The sequence below is a fragment of the Rhipicephalus microplus genome, chromosome 1, assembly GCF_043290135.1.
Source record: "Rhipicephalus microplus isolate Deutch F79 chromosome 1, USDA_Rmic, whole genome shotgun sequence".
NCBI lineage: Eukaryota > Metazoa > Arthropoda > Arachnida > Ixodida > Ixodidae > Rhipicephalus > Rhipicephalus microplus.
The window spans coordinates 9,718,757-9,739,342 of NC_134700.1; the positions used below are offsets into that span (position 1 = coordinate 9,718,757).

General features: G+C 43.5%; 1 protein-coding gene and 1 long non-coding RNA gene across 8 annotated transcripts in view; both read left to right on the top strand.

The window, feature by feature from the left end:
- Positions 1–20,586, top strand: part of LOC119178190 (ATP-binding cassette sub-family C member 4) — a 2,441,444-nt gene that overhangs the window by 1,715,581 nt on the left and 705,277 nt on the right. The window lies entirely within an intron of this gene.
- LOC142775814 (uncharacterized) lies at positions 1,677–19,896 on the top strand. Of its 2 annotated transcripts, XR_012887135.1 has the most exons (4): positions 1,677–1,923; positions 4,816–4,925; positions 8,202–8,411; positions 12,552–19,896. It is a non-coding gene; the product is annotated as an uncharacterized LOC142775814 (long non-coding RNA). The 2 variants fall into 2 exon arrangements; XR_012887089.1 differs by lacking the exon at positions 1,677–1,923 and having other exon boundaries at positions 1,951–4,925.

Here is a 20,586-nt window from a genome sequence, read left to right on the forward strand (position 1 = left end):
TGTAAAGCGCAATAAAGTGAGGACGCATGAGCTTCTCTTGATGCTTCAGTTCTACATAGATGCTTCAACTGTGCTGCAAGAAATTTAACCAATGTCTGTGTGTACAACATTGTCCATTTTAAACTATCTGTATGTATATATAAAATTCCTACTGCGAGTTAAGCTACGTAGCACTCCATAACTCTTCCTTTTATTAAGGGCAATTTTTCAAACAATCAACATTATTCATTTTTTGTCTCATGACTTCGTGCCCGCAATTCTTGGTTTGGCTCGATCACAATTGTGCAGCCCTTATTTTGGAGGAATCAAAAAAACATCAACCAAAATATATTTTGGAACTGCTTCTCGGTGATATTGCCTTCCCTCAACTGCCACAGCTTGAGATGAGTCATATAGCAAGTCTCGCACATACCTAGGGCCTACCCTTGAAGAAACTTGTCCGGCTGTGAAATGCTCAGTTTTTTCTCAAATAATTTTTTGGTTTGAGTTTTCTCACTTCTCGAGTCCCTTCACAATCAAGCAGACCCAATGCTCCCCTTAGTCCTTAATTTTGTTATATTATGAAATAAATAAAAAAAATAATAATGAAAATAAAAATACCAATAACTGTTGCGTAAAAAACACAGACCCACATACGTACTTGAACGCATCATTGCTTTTATTTTGTTTTAATACCTAGGGCATTAGAAAAGATAGCAGTACAATAAAAACGTTGAAAAAAAACAAAAAAAAACTTGGCGGGACTCGAACTTGCGCAGTTTAGTTGTGCTCGCGTACGTGACTTGAGTGCGTTAGCTTGCTGAGCTATTCGCGCTGAAGGTGACACTTGAGTTTAAGTTATGTATATAAATTGGCTTTTTACACGCTATGTGTTGGCATATTTATGTACGATATGCGACAGTATCTATTGTTGTGTGCATATGTTTTGGGATTGTATATACGTCGCATGCTTTTCGCATGTCTTTCAACTATAGATTGCTGCCCCGCCGCGGATGAAAACAAGTATTTTTACACCCACACACAAGCTTGAGCAGTTGAAGGTTGTTTCCCGGGGCTCTCTTGCGATTGAGTCGGGCACCACAGGGAATTAGAGTGATACGCCATTAATCCCTGCATCTAGCTGTATTCCACTTAGTAGCTCTATCGCTTGATGACAAATCGAGCGCGGGGCGCGACGCAATAGCGCACGACCATGCCTCGCGTAGTGGCGACATAAGCTGATTGCGCCGGCCGGCTTGCTTCGATTTGCTTCAGAGCAAAGAAATGTCATACCTTGAAAGATTGCGTACTGCACTATGTCAAAATGTTACTGCTTTGTAGCCATCCTATGATTCATTGAGAATTGATAACTGTGATATCACTACTGTAGAGCTTTGCGTCGGCGACACGCACCGAACGTCAAACCGCACTACGTCTGTCGTAGAAGCAGTAGGAGGCTGTCGTCTGCTAGAACAAAAACAAAACAAAGACCTGCGAAAATATTCATAAGTTGTAACTTGTTTTTTGAATAACCGTTAATCACTTTTAAAGTTATTTTGCCAGATAACATACATTTTTTTCAGTTTATAGCAGCGACAGATGTTTTTTTATTTTTCTCACACAGATATCCAAGTCAAATCCATTCACAGCTAAAGCCACATGTTGTTTGTCTTCTTTGTTTCTGTGGGCATGCCGTTTGGGTGCGTCTCTCATGTGTTCGCGCTGCTACACACGAGAGCACGACATGTTAAATTTACGCAAGGAAGCGCCGTTCCTCGTTCGTGTGATGTGCTAAGATTGCGCCCTATTCCCGCGGTTGTTCGAGTGCGGATCAAGTGCGAGTCGTCCAAGGAATCGGCGGGTTGGGCGGGCGCTCGAAGGACTCCGAGGTGACGGCGGACGCCTGTGGTCGCTTCCCTCAGGACAGTGTGAAAGAAACTAAAGGTAAGGGGGACACTTTTTTTATGTAGACCAAGTATGCCACTCAGTGCAAGTGTGTGTTGCTGCACTCGAATGAGGCGTCGTGAAACGGCAACCTTACGCGCCTTTGCGAGTGCGGTTGCCGATTCGCTTTGGTAACGCTAACGCCAGCAGAGCCATGGCGCATCGGCGCGGCCTTACTGGAGCTAATTCGAGACAACTGCGGCAACATGCATGTGTATGGTGATCGATTTTTTCATAGGTGCAATGTAGTGAGGAAGACGCACACGGCGCTTGCTACGTTGTTGATTAAACGAAGCCTGCAGTGCCATTTGATGCAAAGCAGCATTTTGTTTACGTTCGCGGTTATACAATTTGTAACTTGGCTCGATTCACCTAGCCAACCGACTAAGTGGGTTGATTAGAATACGTTCACGGTAGAGCGTTATTATGCCCCTAAACAGTGGCGTGTGCTTGTTGAAAGATATAATGTGTGTGCCTAGTGTAGAGAGAGAGAGGGGTGTTCGTGCAATCTGTATGTGTACCTGCAAGACGACTTTGCTTGTAACTAATAATGTACCGGCCAGCACCTACATTGTACGCCTGACTTTGAAGAAAACTTGCATGCACAATGTGAGATTTTGTAATTTGCCAGAGTTGCTTTTTATAAAATAATACACTGCCAGCATGTTCAAAATATGTTTCGCTGCTGTGTGGCAGGGGTGCGGTTATCACGCTGTTGTGTAGTTGCTGATGCAAGCACTTATAGTTTTGATGCGTTAATATTTCTCATCTAACTCATCAGGTGTTTAGCTGTTTCAGCACAAACAAGGCAAATAGAGTAGGAAGACGGGTAATGACAGGACCAGTGCCGACTTTTGTTTGCAGGAGAATACCCATGTTGGTGTATTTATTGTGACAGCCTTTCTGTGTTGCTTTTTTGCCCAATTTATGCAACAACACAGTTGTCAGCAATACGAGAGAGAACACTGAAATTAGCTTTTAAAGATCATGGTGACTAAATGCCTAGTAACTCACAGCACAAAGTAACAACAAAAGACATCAAAATGATCAATGTGGATGAGTACAGTCTTGCATCTAAAAATATATTGTGCAAAATGTTGCCTAAGTAACAAACCTCTCTATGTTTGCAAATAGTGTGACGTCACTTCGAGCACCGTGCCAGCCATTCCCTCCCTCTGTGCAAGGGCTGGTTGGCAAGGAAGTTGTTTGTGACGTTCCTGATAGACCACTGAGATGTATGCGATTCTAAACCTGTAGCCTAATATATACGTAATCATTTGTGCAGTTACATCGCTGCATCTGACACCTACAACTTATTTGCAGATTTACATCGCTCCCTTAGGACCTAACACACAAACTTGTTGTTTGCATTGTCACTTCATGAATATCGAGCGGTAAAGGTACTGAGTATATGTGAAACAAGAATCTCTGCTTATTACATGAATAAATATGAGGCCTTCGATAAAACGAGTTATACCTTTATTGAGCTTGCGTACTCGCCGGGCCATTCATACATGCAGCTTCAGCAAATGGTATCTTCCAGCCCGGTGACCTTGCAATTTTTTTCTGCACACAGCGCAAACACCGAGATGTACCTGCTCGCAGATGGTCGCGTCAAGTGCATATTTACGTTGACTAAAATGTCGAATCAAGTTTTTTCATCGACCGGTCCCTGCCATGAGTGCTAACGTCTTCGCAAACAAGACACATTGTTATTGACACTGCACACACCACACACAGTATTCTCAGTTGAACCGATATTCTCAATACCTTTCAATGCACACTACATGCCGCAATCAACAGTGCACATTTTTGAAGACTATGCCGCTGTTGCTTGCACAGGCCACCACGTGTGTTCACTTCTTCAAGATAAACAGACAGCGTGGCAAATATTTTACCACACAGTTTACCACACAGCTGGATGTTTGCTGACACATACTACAGCTAATGTCGACATTGTAACGTGAAATATAAGCTTTGAAAAATTAAAACTTGCCCCAAACACCGCACGACTGCACCGGGCTGAGCCACCAGCGGGAGTGTTTTTCCAGCCACACCTTTTACATGTGCCAGTGACATCATGCTGTGACGTACCTCAGTAGGGGCCTATCGCTGCATACTTTATGTGAATGAGGGTCCTGTTAGTGTAAGCAGGCATTGTTGATTTCGTAACTTGTTCATTTGGAACTGGACCTTCATTTACACGAGGTGTCTGACTGATATTCAGGCGAACTTTTGTGCAATAAATTATACAGTTGGCAGTCTATGCTTGCCCCATACTGTTGTTATTGGTGTTTCTCGTTGTTACTTTGCACTGTTCATTACTGCTCACCTACAGAAACTAGCCTAGCTTGCCGCTGTTTTGGACAAGATGCAGCTGGCAAGTGTGATAGTGTTCATAATTCTAAATTCTCATGCAAAAATTATCGTTTCATAGTCAGTTAGTTGCATTTATATCAGTACAATATAAGAAATCATTGATTAAACATGAATCCTTGTTCCTTCACATAATGCTGACAACTTTTATATCAAATTGAATGGTGTTTATAAAAAACATGGGTTTTAGCTAAACTTCATGCTCTTTTCTCGAACAGCTGACAAAACGCTATTGCATGCTTACTTGCCATGAATTGGACTGTGTTTGAAATACATTGCAATTCTTCACCGGACTGCCAGTACACTTCACATTGGGGGAACAATTATTAACCATGGATTGATTAATTAAGAACGGAAAGAAAGAAGTCGCAGGCCGGGATACTTGATATTGGCATCCGTTTTGCTACCCAGCGCATTATCATGCAAACTTCCTATAGAGTGGTTATGCGTCTTGCATGTGTGTCTGTAAACCAAGAACTTTGGGTAGAACTATATTTGTCTTACAAATGGTTGCAGGACTGTGGAGGCTGCAGGGCTGCTTAGGAATGGTGGAATCCCTGGACATGTGTTCAACCATGCTGCATCAGCTCCTTGGTGTTTTCACGGCATCTTTACAGGTGTGTTGGGTGAGTAAAGCAAGCAGGTTTCAACACAAGGAAAAGTATAATATGGCAGCACCTCTTGTGCGTGCCTTACATCCCAAGTATATCAAATATTTATCTTGCACCTTGTGGCCTGTAATTTTTAAAGAGACACTACTTTTTGCTTTATATTTGAGTCTTGATGCTTCGACAGCAATGTATTTGTGTTTGACAGCAAGTGTTCTTGAACAAATAACTGATCTCAATAATGAAAAAACACCCTTCATACTTGGTCCTTAGCATAAGCTAGCACATATCTGTAGCAGATTTCAATTATTCATTTTTTGCTGGGATGATAATGGGCAAGTAGCAAAGGGAAGTTCAGATTGGAGTGGTCGGTGACGTCTGTTTAGGCTCTGCCTTATCGCTTTGCAATCAGAGTTACTTGTGGCCACATATACAATGAAGCCACATGATGTGCATTCTAAATGGGATTACCATATCACATTTCACTGCTTCTTAATATGTGCCAAACAAATGCAGATATCATTAGCTTGCCACTATAAAGGTATCCTAAACCAACACAAGGTTGAAATTTAGTCATGGTGTTGCAGCTGTGTATGACTCTACAATGGATGCATAGCCGTGATAATTTGTCTATATGTTGTCGCAAAAGTAATTTTACACACATTGTACGATACAAAAGAAGTCCTCACTTATTTCGCTTTTTTTCGCTATGCTTCTTTCTTGTCTCTTCTTGCCATGTGCTCCTCCTCACTGTACAAGGAGCAAGAACAGTGGCCACACAAACACGTATTTAAAAAAAATGTTGTAAGGTGAGCACTGAGAAGCTGAACACTTCCACAAGGCTCAAAGAGGTAAAGGTATTGTTTCTAGCTACTCTTTGGGCACCCATAGCTAGTTGTGCTGCTGCAGTTAAAAAATAAGTTAAATGTTAAAAATTAATTGGAGGTGGTTTGGCACCCATAATTGCAGTTACATACAGAACTAGGTTTCAATGCGTAAGCAAAATCTGTTCACCCTAAATCAATCCTAATGATATCTGAAACACAGGAAGTATTCACAGAAAAGCTCAGGAAAAGGCTAAGTGGTTGCCCCTTGGACGTGAAGGAGATACCCTTCTTCTAAAAGGTCAATAGACAGTCTAGTAGTCTCGATATTACATGCACTATAAAGTATTCTGATGTGGTGCTTTTCATGCATGTTATAATAAGAGGGGTTTTTAATAGAACTGTTGTCACTTTGCCCTGCGTTGCTGGAATTGTTCACATAGTTATAATACATGAATCACTTTATGCCTTTTGATTTTATGCAAATGGTTTGCTTACCCAGTCGGTTTAGCTTGATTTGGATAAAATCATAAATGCTCTAAAATTTTTTTTATACAGCAGGTTTATTTTTAAAATACGCGACCATTGATGTGAACGCAGTTGGTGGCGTGCTTGATTAATCCTTCACTATCACCACTCTAACTACAACTGCTACAGTGCATAATGTGACAAAAGTAATGGTACTTAACATTACTGGCAGCATACACTTTTATGTCTCAAAATGTGTTAAAAAGCCTGGTAAAAATGTGTGTACATTTTTTTTTCACTCCAACTAAGTATTCTGGTCTACTCAAAGTAGCTTCCGCTCTTTTAAGGTCCTCAAACTATTAGGTGTTCAAAAGAAGTATCAATGCCATATACTTTCTTTGTCAGCCTACTCACCATTCTAATAATTAGAACTACCCGACAACATTACCCAGTAAAATATAGGGATGTTATAAAAAGTAATGTCAATTCAATTGTCAAAAAACGTTGCCAAGTTAGGTTTTGTTTACTTTTCTTTTCACAATTTTGTTAAAGTTACTTTTGATAACATCCCCTATAGTTTGTTTGGCATCATTTTCTGCTAGTTCTCATTATAATGTGTTCAACAAAGACAACAAACCCTTCAATTTATAGTTCTTTTCTTTACTCATGAATCTGAAACAGTGAATCTCAGTAATCTTAGCGGTGTGTGACTTGTTTTTTGTTTTTTTGATCACTTGTGCATGTGTTCAAGTACATGCATTTAGGTGGGAGGGCGAACTATTGCCTCTTCCTGTGACTAGCAGATTTTCTGAGAACTGACAGATGCATAATGCTGCCAAAGAAGTATAGGGATATTGGAAGTAATCGTAACGTAATTGCAATCGTAATGTAATTGCCAGTAGGCAAAAAAGGTGTCCCACACTCGCCATAATGGTAACAGGCAGCGCTGACTGACTCTTCCATGTATAAATGCACATATATACCGTACAAAATGGAAGAGGAATAGCCGCCATGGTAGCTCAGCTGATAGAGCATCGGACATGTTATTCGAAGTTCGCAGGCTCAGTCCCTGTACAGGGCAGGTTATCTTTTTTTTCTTCTACTTTTCTTTCTTCACAATTACAACACTTCTATTCTTCTTGAAGATTTTCTGGTGTAAAAAAGGTACCTTATAATCTGAAGAGGCAAACAGAATGTGCCAGTGTACGAGTTAGCTCTTGTAGTGGTTACAAGTAAGATATGTTTTGAAGAATAAATCATTCTGCCACTTGCCTAAAGAATGGCTACAGGACATGGCGCTAGATCCACTTTGTTATTTTTGAATCAAGCTATCTTGTATTCTATTTTTATAATTACATGGAATACACATGACGGTATCACACACTTTAACGCCACAAAGATTATGCAGCGAACAATGGTATAAAGGCGAAATTGCATAAGGATAAGGTGAAAACTGCACCCTCAACGAGAATGCACAGGGAGCACAGGGTGCAGGCGTCATTCCTTCTGCCCGTGCTTTTCAAGTGCGAGCTGTTTTCACCTCGTTCTGACCAACTAACTAGATTGAGATGTGTTGTTATAGTGCAAGAGGATGCTCCACGGGAAACTAGGTTTGTCTCAAACTCTGTGTGTGTCTTTCAACCTATATGGTGCCCGGTTCAAGAGTTCATGCAGACCAGATCGTGTAAAACAGGACCGTGTAGAATGGACTGTGTAAATAAAATAAAATGAACCATGTAAATAAACAGAATCGTGTAAAATGTCGTTTTCGTGTGCAACTGTAGTTGTGGTTGTGCTGAGTGACCTTTCTTTATATACACTACATAACAAACTTGCTCCCTTAGAGTCGAGTGCATCTTCGGATCGATTGTAAATGTTTGCATATGCGAGGCCTCAAGCTTTATAAGAAATTCCTCAGTGTGCCACGAGGAAATGTTTATTCAGCGAAAATTAGTGTATCATTATATACAACTCTTAAAGCCTCGCCTACAACTTTGGGCAGGTTGACCTTGAGCAGAAAACGAGGAGCGGCAGCAGCCCCCAGAAAAGAGCAAGCACCCTCCATGCTCCCGAAGCTCTCTTCGACAGGAACAGGAAGGTCACTGTGTGGCATTGAAAACCATCGCAAGGAGTGCCTTATCAGTACACTGTGCTGCTCTTTCATCGCAGAAGACAAAGTTGACCACTCCAGAGGAACTTCACGCTGTGTATTGTGAGTGCTTCAGTGGTTTTGTTTTTGTCCAGCCAGCAGTTAAGAAATCATGTGTCAGATTCAGCCGGGATAACAAGAGGGAGTCGGGCAGGCATGTTTGGACATTTGTCTAGCCTAGTAGTGCCAATTTTCGCACTGGTCCTGTTGGAGTTACTGCCACAATCACAGATGCTACGTCACCTCTCTAAATGTACAGATGTGTCGGGGAAGATTAGCTGCATTAGGTTTTTTTATAACTGATAGCTGCCAACATTCTTCATTATACTGGCGTTTTGTTCCTCACTTATGGGTGTAAAGCCCTCTACAGAAAAAATGCAACACGTCTACTTCCAGAAGACTCCAAGGCCCTACTTGTAGGTTTTTTCGGCTTGTATCATAAGCACCTCGTTTGGGGTACATGAACATTTTATAAACATGTACAGTGAAAAATTTGGGTGGCTGGTCGTTTCGTCGTTATCTTGTTCCTCGCAGTATTCTTAAGCATGTTGTGCATTACGTTGTCAATCTGGTTCATGTGCATAGAAGACATTACGAAGTTTCAGGCTACAGTATAAAAAGACTGGAAGCAAGCTATCAATAATTTTTTTAACAGAGTTGCTTAATCTGATACATGATACATCACTAAACTTTCGTGCGTATTCATCAATGTAAGCTCGTCTTAGTGTTATCCAAAATGAAGATGTGAGTCGACAGATGGAAACGTCTAGTGGGGTAATCAGGGTGAACAGTAGAAGTGCTTCAGACAGGCTGGCCGATGTTGCGATAGGAGGACCTATTCTTTAGAAGTCACTTTGTCATCCTTGGCGTGTTAGTTTAAATGATGTCAGTAATGACATCATCTTCTGGTGTAGGCGTGTGTGCCTGTTGGAAATGTTTGTCTGAAAAAAAAGCTATAACGCAGAAGAGTGCAGCCATTGCTTCTTTTCAAGTTAGGTCGCGCTGATACAAAGTGTTCTCTTGTCGGAGGTTGGGGGTAAGGGAAGCAAAAAAAAAGATAAATGATAGAAAAGAAGAAAAAGAAGAAAGAAAAGGGGAATGAAAAGTTAAAGTAGTGCTACACTGCTCCTACTTTGCATCCCCCCTTTTCTTCTTTTTTTTCTCTTGTTTTCTTTTTTCAACTTTTTTGTTACATTTGCATTGTCCCATCTAGTGCATGAATCAATGACACATGGCTTTGCTATAGCAAAGATGCCTATGTGGTGTTGGATTGAACAGTGCATTGTACTTCATTCAGTTAATTACAGACTGATCAGTCTTGTAATAAGTGCTTCCTGTCTAACACCACACATGTTCAAATGAAAAGTTTGTGCTTGGCTCTTAGTATGCTGGTATATAGCTTGTGTCTTGGACTACTCAAAATGAATGTTATTTTGCTGCTGTTTATAGTTATGAATTTATCCAACATGAAAATATCTTGCCTTGTGAACTTTGTCGGACCTGCCTTTCTTTTTCTTTCCTATGCAGGCATTGTATGTGAGGGAGGCAGTAACAGAGAGGTGATAGCTTGAGCTTCGGAAGAATAAATGCTGGCAGTGAGGCAATTACGCTTCAAACATCCCAGCCATTTTGCCAACCGTCCTAAATGTGTTTTGAAAAAAAAATATTGTGCTCGTTTACTGTATTTTTCTGAAAACAGCAAAATGCTAAATTATATCGCAGAGAACAAAATATTAGGCCACGTTGGTGCCTTCTGGACTTCCCAGGATGTCGTCTTGGTGTTGTTTGTAAAAAGTAAAAAGTGTTTCAAAAATACTGCCTCTTCTACACCAAATTTGGTCTAGGTATTAAGTAAAGGTGATTGTGTGTAGTGCATGAAGCTCAGTAATATAAGTGCAATTTTTCGCCACATCAAAAGCAAGGAAGCAGTTCTCTTTATATGGCAAGTTATAGGACTACACTTTGTCTTAAAGTAGAAATGAATTTTTGAAGTTTTCTTAAGATGGCTGTTTTCTGCATTTGATATACGACAGCTTCCGTTCCGAAGTTCCCCATGGCCCTCAATAGGAGACTTCAAAATCATTTTCCTCATTTAAACAAAAATTGTAATGATAACACTTGCCATGTAACAAGAACTGTTTATTTGCTTTCAACTTACACATAAAAGTAATTTTCAATTAGACAAACACACAGCTCAAATTGCATCTCAATGTGGACAAAAACAATTATATAGTGATATTTGTAATCTGGACTAACATTATTTTTTTTCGTGAAATATAACTTCTGTGCAGCGAGTATTTGTGGCTCAAATATTCATACAACATGCAGTATTGCCATACAAGAAATGCAAACGATAAACAGTTTGGCTGAATTCTTCAAAGCCAATGTAGCGGAAAAATTGCACTAATGTTACTCGGCTTCAAATACTTTAAGAAGCACCTTTACTTAATATGTAGATCAAATTTGATATGGCAAGAAAAAGCGGTACTTTGAAATTTTTCTCACAAATAACACCCGCACGACATTCTGCGAAATTCTGAAGGTACCCACGTGACCACTACTTTTTTCTCTTCAAAACATTTCTGCAAATAACTATTTTCAGAAGAGTAAATTACCATCATTTTTTAAACAATACATCTGTGATGTTCGCCAGGCAGTATGGTTTGTATGTTTAGTGTAGAATAGCCCAGTGCGAAAAACAACGAATGGCTGAGCATCCTTTGACGCTCGGGCAATTTCGAAAGCATTTGTTTGTTAGCAGCAATTCAGTTAAGCCCTTGTCTTTATGCTTAGGCCCAGAAACAAAACACAAGTAACCAAAGTAGTCCTAAGAGTCATGTAGGCTCGCTGTTCCAAGGCTTGTGGAGCCTAATTTAGTGTAAGCTTCACCATTTTTTCAAAATTCAGATTCAACCAACGGATTTTGGAGGCACAGTACATTTTCAGCTAACTTGTTTCACACCACTTACTTAGATAAAAAGCGGAAAGTAGAGGTAAAAATACCATTTTAAAGGCATTGTAGGTAATAACAAAAAGGACTACTTTTTTTAGTGGTGCTTTGCCTGAACGCTGTGCTTTTTGTGGTATAGTTCATTGTCTAGTGAACATAGGCCTTAAAAACTAACATTAGCCTTGTTAAGGTCAATTTCTTGGTTATAGTCATAGTAGCCATATTAAAAATTATGACTTCAAACTTGATTGTTCTTTTGAAGATTTTTTTCTTGCATAAAGATATTTGAGAGTCTTAGTCAATTTTGTTATAAGAAAACGTGATGTCATATTAGGGTCACTTTTTGTAGAGTCGTTCAGTTCTATCTTACCTTTTACATTCCTAATAGAGCAGTAATTTTCTATATCGGTATTTAAAATGGAATGAGCATGCTGTAGTAAGGTGTAAGCACCTAAAGATAGCACATGCACCCAACTTTCCTGTTGGCAGTTTATTTCTGTTATTCTTGATTTATATGTGGGGTTTCACGTCCGAAAACCACTATATGATTATGAGAGACGCCGTAGTGGAGGGCACTGGAAACTTCGACCACTTGGGGTTCTTTAACGTACACCCAAATCTGAGCACACATGCTTACAGCATTTCTGCCTCCATCGGAAATGGAGCCGGGGTTTGATACCGCGACATGCGGGTCAGCAGCCAAATTTCTGTTACTCTTGCTCCTCTATATGTGTGCAGTTCGGTTATAGTTATCTGGCTTGCACAGATTTTTAATGGCACCTGCCTGGTCCTGCTTGCTTTCATGGTGATTTTAACCTTCATAAGTTGCATAGGTTTACCTCTCAAAATTGTTGAAGATGCCAATTTTGTGCACAAACTGTATAGTATAAAGGCAGCAGATGTACATGCACACACTATTAAATGTACATTGAGAGCTTTCACTTGCAGTTCCTAAAGTTTTACTGTGCAGGAAGCATTTAAATCATAATTTCATAAGGTCATAATAATCGATTATCTCTACCATTGAAAATCATGACAACCTAGTTATTTTCACTGTGATAAGCATGCTGTTTTTTTATGTGGCAGAACTAATTTATACACTCATTTCTTCTATTATTCACATATGCATAACATGAAGGATTGTGTGCCTTACATTTTCAGTTTCCTTCTGTGTGTTATATTTCTTGTGCATGTGAACTATTGTGCTAACATGTGTCTCTGACATTATTTGTGCCAATTATTTTTATTTCCAGGCGCCTATGAAGGACACATAAGTTCTATGGCAGTGACCTTCGAAATTTACAGTGGTGCCGGAGCCTCAAGCAGCATTTCGCCGATCTCCACAAGGCATTCATGAGATAAACACAGCGCCACACTTTCACAGTGCTATGGTTATTATTTATGTTTAAACATTTCCTTCTAAAATTGCTGTTACATTGTGTTTTGTGCCACCATCCTATGGCTTAGGTGGAGCTTGTGAAATTATGGTGCAGTCGCCTCATTTATGTACGATCAACACTGCAATGTCACTATTCACAGCTGGAGCATACAGACAAATAAAAAAATATATTGATTGTAGCAGTGCTGAAGTGTATAATAATGCTTCTATACTGATAATAATAACTTTATAAGTTCTTTAAGTCTTGCATACAACACTACATTAATGCGTTGCAATGTAACCACCATTTATGATTGCTAGCATGTTAATTTAGTAGCTTTGTAATGTATTTTATTTAAAAGGTAATTTTGCTTCCACATCACGACAATTAGAAAGATGCCGATAATTCAATCCCTCATCATGCACATTTAAGAATTATTGTGATTTGTACACAGTATTGCATATACTCAAGATGTGGACGTCTATTCAATTTACACATTATATTGCTTTGCACTAGATTCAGACGTAACATGCACACATTTCGGTAATTTCTGCATGATACGTCTTTCCATAAGATGCGGAGTCCGCATCATATGTCTTATGCGGAGTCCGCATCAAACTTCTTATGCGGAGTCCGCATCATACGTCTTCTATATTCCAATAATTCCGTACTTGAGGTCTCTGCATCTTACGGAACGTTTCAGTAGGGCATATACACTGTTTTTCACTGAAACGTGAATTATACCGACGTGCAGAAATAAACTGGGACGAGAGGATTGAGTTGCCCACAGAACCTGCCAGAGAAAATTTATTAAGGAAGAGTCGATTGTGTGAAAGTTCATAGTGCTAAATATTGTAACGCGGACTGAAAGAGCGAGAAAGAAGAAGAGGTAGGACGCTCTCGAGCGATGGTGATTCGGCAGTGATGGTTGAGCGCTGGCATTTTCAGTGTAAATAAATCCATCACTTCCGTAACAGCTTTGGTAGAGCGGTGCTGGGTAGTTCGCCGCCCTGGATCCCGCAGCAGTTCTTCGAAGAAGCAGATGCTTAGCTGGCCTACCCCTGGAGAACATCAGCATGAACGACGACACAGCAATCCCGTTGACGTACTACGCTGCTGCATCCGCCAGTGCCAGCGACATGGCACAAAGTGGCCGTTGACCTCGACAACCAGACTACTGGGCGCCTGAACCACGGGCATTCTCAGGTAAAACTGACGAAGACGTGGATGCTTGGCTAAAACACTATGACAAAGGGAGCCGCTAATACGACTGGGGCGTGCCGGCAAAGCTTGTGAACGTAGTATTCTTCCTTGCCGGGACCGCAAGGAAGATTACAAAGGCCTGCTTTGAGGACACGAGTTCTGTGAAAAAGGAAGGTGAGCAAACACTGTCACGTAGGGCTGAGTTGCCCAGCGAAAGGTGCACAACCTACAGTGAAGAGGTATTGAAGCTTTGCTGGATTGTCAACACAAATATGTCTGACGAAGGTAAGGTTGGTCATTTGTTAAAAGGCATCGCCGAGAACGTGTAGAAATTTCTCATAACGAAAGAGAACTTGAACACACATTATATTTTCTGGCAGCAGTGTCGCGTATTCGAGGCATTGAAGGCCCAGAGAATTTTATTTACCCAAGTTCGTGCGCTTGGACAATGTTCCCACTGTCGCAAGTATGGAGGTCGCCGCTTGCGAAGACATTTCCTTCCTTGTACGTCGGGTAGTTTGAGAAGAGCTCGTGTGGCTTCAAGCAGGTGATGCTCACCACCAATGCTCGTTGGCCGCGTGCCCCGAACCACCTGCCTACTGGATGCCAGAGCGCCACGTCGAAAACCAACAGCGCACAGAAACAGCAGATTTCACCCCGCGGCTTCCACTTTCCCCAACGGATCACGGCCACCACCGGATGTCATTATCTCGGCGTGCCGCCGCAGACCTCCGACCATCGTCAACCAGGCCTCTGCCAGAAGACTACTGTGCGTCATAATGAAATGTTCCTTCAGAGCAAGACCTGTCTCTGCGTACTTCTGCCACCTCTGCTCTTGCTATTGTAAGCCGACAAGTCCTAGTTTGCTACACATGTGGTCTCCCAGGGCATATTTCACGCTTCTGTCCCAGCCGGCCACCTGCGCCACCAAGTTGTTCGACGTACCCGACTCGTACGCACGAAACGCCCGTGCCGCCACGTTTTTCGACGTACCCGCCTCGTATGCGCGAAACCTGGACCGCTCACCCGGCCGACCACCGTACCCGACAGCAATGACCGAATGAATTTTGCAGCGAGTCCCCCGCTTCCGAGCGAAGCCTAACACACCCTCCGAGACGTTCCCGCCGGTCGCCGTCTCTGCGTCGTCGGGCGTCTTCCCCGAAGCAGCTGGGAAACTGGCTAGTGCGGCTGATGGATGTGTGGTCGTGGGATGTTCAGTTTCGCCAATTCCTCCTTCTGCTGTGATGTTGATGAACAAAGTGCGTGTGTGTATACACGGTGTGGATACTCTTGCTCTTGTCGACACTGGTGCTGCTATTTCAGTTATCAGTCTTCGTTTCAAGCATCGTTTCTTGGGCCACAAAGTAATGTTCACGTGGGATCGTAAACAAACATTTCGTGGAGTTGCAGGCGAAGCGTTAAGCCCTGTTGGTATTTGCTCAGTCGTACTCACGATTGGGGGACAAAATTTCCAAATTGAATTCACTGTACTGGCTCGCGCAACTGATTACGTCATTTTAGGGATAGACCTCCATCATGAAAGCGGCGCGACGCTTGACTGTGGAACTGGAGAAATTCCACTGTAAAGTACGTTGCCCGCTTCCCAAGTTGACGATTTTCCAACTCTCCCCATTGATGCGCTTTCGTTGTCTGAAGATGTGACGATCTCTGGTCAGACATCAATGCTAGTTCCCGTATGCTCTTCTCACGTCCGCTCAGGATCCTGCACTGGACTTGTTCAGCCCGATCATACAAACGTCACGAAGAAAAATGTGCTGGTCCCAAGGTCTGTCCTTACAGCCATCGACGTACATGCTTGTTTGTGTGCGCTCAACGCAGCATCAAAGCCTGTTGTCCTACCAGCCGGATTTAAACTGGAAACGTTTGAGAAGCAGGCCACAGTTGACTTCAGAATGGTCTCAGAGCCTTCAGCCGTCAGTAAGGCTGCGCCCAACTACTCAGCCGAGATGAAACGCGTGATCAATAAGTCGTTGCCTTCTTCAGAGCGGGATGTTCTCGAGGACGTGCTTACACGCTACGCGGGAGTCTTTGATTTCGCTCAAGACAAGCGTTGTTCCATGTAGACCGAATCCCGTATGCACCACCGCATCAACACGGGAGATGCTACACCGATACGCCAGAAACCCTATCGCGTATCCCCGTCAGATAGGAAAGTGATCGCTGATCAGGTCGAGGAAATGCTGCAGAAAGTCGTTATTCAAGAGTCACGCAGTCCCTGGGCAGCTCCTGTTGTATTGGTAAAAAAGAAAGACAACTCGTGGCGATTTTGTGTCGACTACCGCCGTCTCAATGCCGTCACAAAGAAAGACGTGTATCCGCTACCACGCATCGATGATGCTGTTGATTGCCTGCACCCGGCCGCACACTTTTTGTCCGTCGACCTAAGGTCCGGATACTGGCAGATACCAATGCAATCATCTGACAGAGAAAAGGCTGCTTTTTTCACGCCTAATGGGTTATTTGAGTTTAACGTTATGCCGTATGACTTATGAAATGCCCCAGCTACCTTGGAGCGATTCACGGGCTCCATCCTTCGCGGTCTCAAAGGGGAGATATGTGTGTGTTATCTCGATGATGTATTTATTTTTGGCAAGACATTTTGTGAGCACAACCATCGGCTTAGCGCTGTTCTAGATTGCGTCAAAAAAGCTGGTCTCGTTTCAAACGCAAGGAAGTGTCGTTTTGGTGAGCTTCAAGCCCTTGTGCTCGGATATCTCATCAACAGAGACGGTATACGGCCAGACCCACAAAACATCAATGCTGTGCGAGACTTCAAGCTACCAACGTCTGTGAAGGATCTCCGTAGCTTCGTGGGCCTGTGTTCTTATTTTCGTCGGTTTATTATAGACTTCGCCCAGCTTGCTCATCCTCTGACAGAGTTCCTCCACAAAAACGCCCCATTCCGATGAACCGTTGAGTGTGAAGCTGCTTTCGAGCAGCTGAAGTATTTACTTACTTTCGGGCCCCTCTTGCGCCATTTCGACTCGGAGGTACTCATGGAACTGCATACAGATGCTAGTGGTATCGTTGTTGGTGCCGTGCTCGTTCAGTATCAAGACAGTCGCCAGCACGTCGTGGCGTATGCAAGTCGTACTTTGACTTGCGGTTGTTTTCGCCGTCCCAAAGTTCAGACCTTATTTGTACGGCCGGCAATTCAAGATCGTCACAGATCATCAATTCCTTATGTTGGCTTGTCAGACTACGTGACCCAGCTCGTCGGTTGGCTCGCTGCGCTTTACGGCTTCAAGAATATAATTATTCTGTGACCTACAAGAGCGGTCGATGTCACGCAGATGATGGCTGCTTATCTTGTCTACCATCTGTGACTGTGGATGCTGCTGATGATTTCGATAACTACCTGGCATCAATCTCCACCAACTTTCCAACTTTTAACGTCTTCCGTCACGAGCAACAGCGTGACCCTTCGCTGAAACCAATGATCGATGTGGCTCGTAGCTCCAAACGCGCCACGCCATTCGTGATTCATGACACCCTACTATATCGCAAGAATTACTCCAGCCACGGTTCCACACTACTCCTTGTCGTGCCAGAATGCTTGCGTCTTGCGGTATTCCAAGCCATGCACGATGACATCACGTCTGGGCACCTTGAATTTTCCCGAACGCTTTACCGTATCCGACAACGTTTTTACTGGCCTCGACTCTGGAAGACTACCAAGCACTACGTCGCAAGTTGTAATGTCTGCCAACGCCACAAACAACCTACCTCGCCATTGGCCGGCCATCTGCAACCGGTTAAGCCACCAATATCACCATTCAAAAAAGTCGGCATAGATTTGCTGGGCTCTTTCCCCAAGTCTACCACCGGCCGCCGCTGGATTATTGTGTGCGTATATTAATTACCTCACACGGTATACTGAAACGATGGCGGTTGCTACAGCCACATCATCTGATGTGTCATGGTTTCTTCTGCACTCGATTATACTCCATCACGGGGCCTCTCGTGTGGTGATAAGTGATCGCGGCTGGCAGTTTACCGCAGACGTTGTCGAAGAGTTGCTACGGCTTTGTGGGTGCCATTATCGGCATTCCACGCCATACCACGCTCAGACCAACGGCCACACTGAGCGCACTAATCGTACCATCATCACCATGATTTCAATGTACGTCACGGCGCATCACAAGAACTTGCATGCTGTATTACGTTTTGTTACATACGCCTTTATTACCGCGAAACACAAGGTCACAGGTTATACGCCTTTCTTTCTCCTCTATGCTCGTCATCCCCGAAGTTTCCTTGACACTATACTTCCTTTTTCGACGAACGAAAACGCCAGTGTGGCGTAGACTTCGTGTCACGCGGAAGAAGCTTGTCGACTTGCTCAGCTCCGCACTCTCTGCGCCCATGCTCGAGCGAAAGACCGTTACGACGCAAAACACCCGCCTGAGACTTTCGCTACGGGTGATTTCGTCTGGCTGTGGACGCCCGTTCGAAAGAAGGGGCTTTGCCAGAAATTTCTTTCTAAGTACTCAGGACTATTCGTCATTACTCAGTGCTTGAGTGATGTCACTTACGTTGTAGCGAAAGTGACAGCTCAAAACCGACGTTCACGTAAGACGCAAAACGTGCACATTGCCCGATTGAAGCCCTTCAACAACCGGTCGCTCCTACTCGCTCGGTGAGCTTCGTCTGGCCCGGAGAAAATTGTAAGGCGGACTGAAAGAGCGAGAAAGAAGAAGAGGTAGGACGCTCTCGAGCGATGTTGATTCGGCAGTGACAGTTAAGCGCTGGCATTATCGGTGTAAATAAACCCATCCCATCCTTAACAATATGCTATCAGGAGCGTATAGCAACAACGTTTTGGGGTGTTTAGGGTGGTTCAGGGGTACTATTATGACCGTCGTCAGTAGGCGCCAGGCTGTCGCTGAGAAACGTAGCTGGGCAGCACTCCTACGCCTGGAACCCCAGTTCTCTTGGAATCAGCGTCCCGCCACGGGGAGCGACAAAGGGATTAGAAGACGGTTCGTGAGCCAATGTCCCCACAAGAAAATTCCGCAGGCCGGCTTGTTTAGCGAGACGGAGAAGCAGACCGACCGCACAGGTTGTGTCTCCGCGATTCAAGTGTCTACTCCTTGACTGCCCTTCCAGGGAAAGACGGAAGAAGCAAGTCAACCACCAAATTGTTCCGGGAGAGAACCCCATTTCCCCTATCCTCAGAGCATTGCGTCAAGAGGGGCGATAACTGTTCGGCGGACCATGTGCTACTGAATTATGCCCCGTGGTCGGTGTCTTGTGTGTGTGATTGACGTTCTAATCAAGGAGGAGGAGCCCGAGAGGATTTAAAACGACACTGCAGAGTGCTGGACGTCACTCTGAACCATCTAACGGTTCAACCACCACGCTAGTGGTTTGTGAACTCCTAACCTCATGCTGTAAATAAGTGTAAATATTGCCATAAACCTGTTTCTTTTTCGTATCCCCATTTTGTCAGCGTTCATTTCCTCAACCCGAAGCTACACCACGCTACCACAAGAGACCGGGTAGACTCCGGTCCGCAACAACTGGTGATCAGCGCTGGGATTCAAAGCGACTACTGGAGAACAGCGCCGAGAGCCACCACAACTGGTTGGCAGCGTTCGAATACGAAGCTACAAGGGACAACAACAGTCGGCCCAAGAGAAGCAGCTGGCTAGAGACATGGATCACGTATGGGTGAGTGCGTGGCTTTTCCTTTGACTGAACCAGGTTCTAAAAGAGGGTTAAAACTTAGAACTGGTAGTTAACTTTGCCAAAAAACTCAGTTTCGCCGTTTCGAAAAGTTTTTTGTAAGTACCGAGCACTCAGTACGATCATGAACTTACGGGAGCTGCAGAAGTCAGACTTGTGGCTGTTTTGTGAGGAACCGGGGATCGATGCAAAGGGTTTGGCACGAAAAGCCATAATCATAAAAGCGCCTAATGGTTTGAGGGCTGATGATGAGGAACTAAGCGAAGAATGGGACATCATCATTGAAAGAAAGTTAAGAGCAGCTCAGATGAAAGGAAAGGGAGAAGACGAAAAACTAGACCTCGAGTTGGAGTTTTTCAAACAAGATAATAAATATAATAAGGGGTTTGGACCCCAGCGCGGAGCACTTCTCGACAGCGATGCAGAACTTGAGATGTCTAGGTACATACAGCCATATGAGGAATCATGGGATATGGGCCTGTATCTTAGACTCTTTGAACAAAAGTGTAGTCAACTGGAGTGTGAGCAAGACACCTGGTCTCATCAGCTACGCACGGTTCTGTCCTACGAGGCAGTGGATGTTGTTGCGCGACTCAGTGAGCAGCACGCGAACAACTACGAAGTGTTGAAAGCAGAGCTAATCAGGAGATTTGGAAGTTCTGTCAGCCAAAAGAAAAAAAGACTCGCACCGGAGTCTGAAAGCGAGGTGCGTCACAAAGCACCAGAAGTTGAGGCGTGTGAGGAAGCGCTAGAACCAGAGATCACGCCAGAAAAGTGCCTGCATAATCTTGAATGCATCAAGGTAGAGCATGTAGAGAACGAGGCCTTGGCCGGTCTGGAGGTAGGGACGATTTCGGAATACGCTCCTTGCGTGGATGAGGAGAGTTCCAGCAGCCCTAATGGGCCCAGCGAGGAGCTGGAAACCTTCTTTATGCCTCAAGAGGACGTTTCGACATCGTCAAATACAGGCATGGATGGCGCAGTGGCTGGTGAGAGC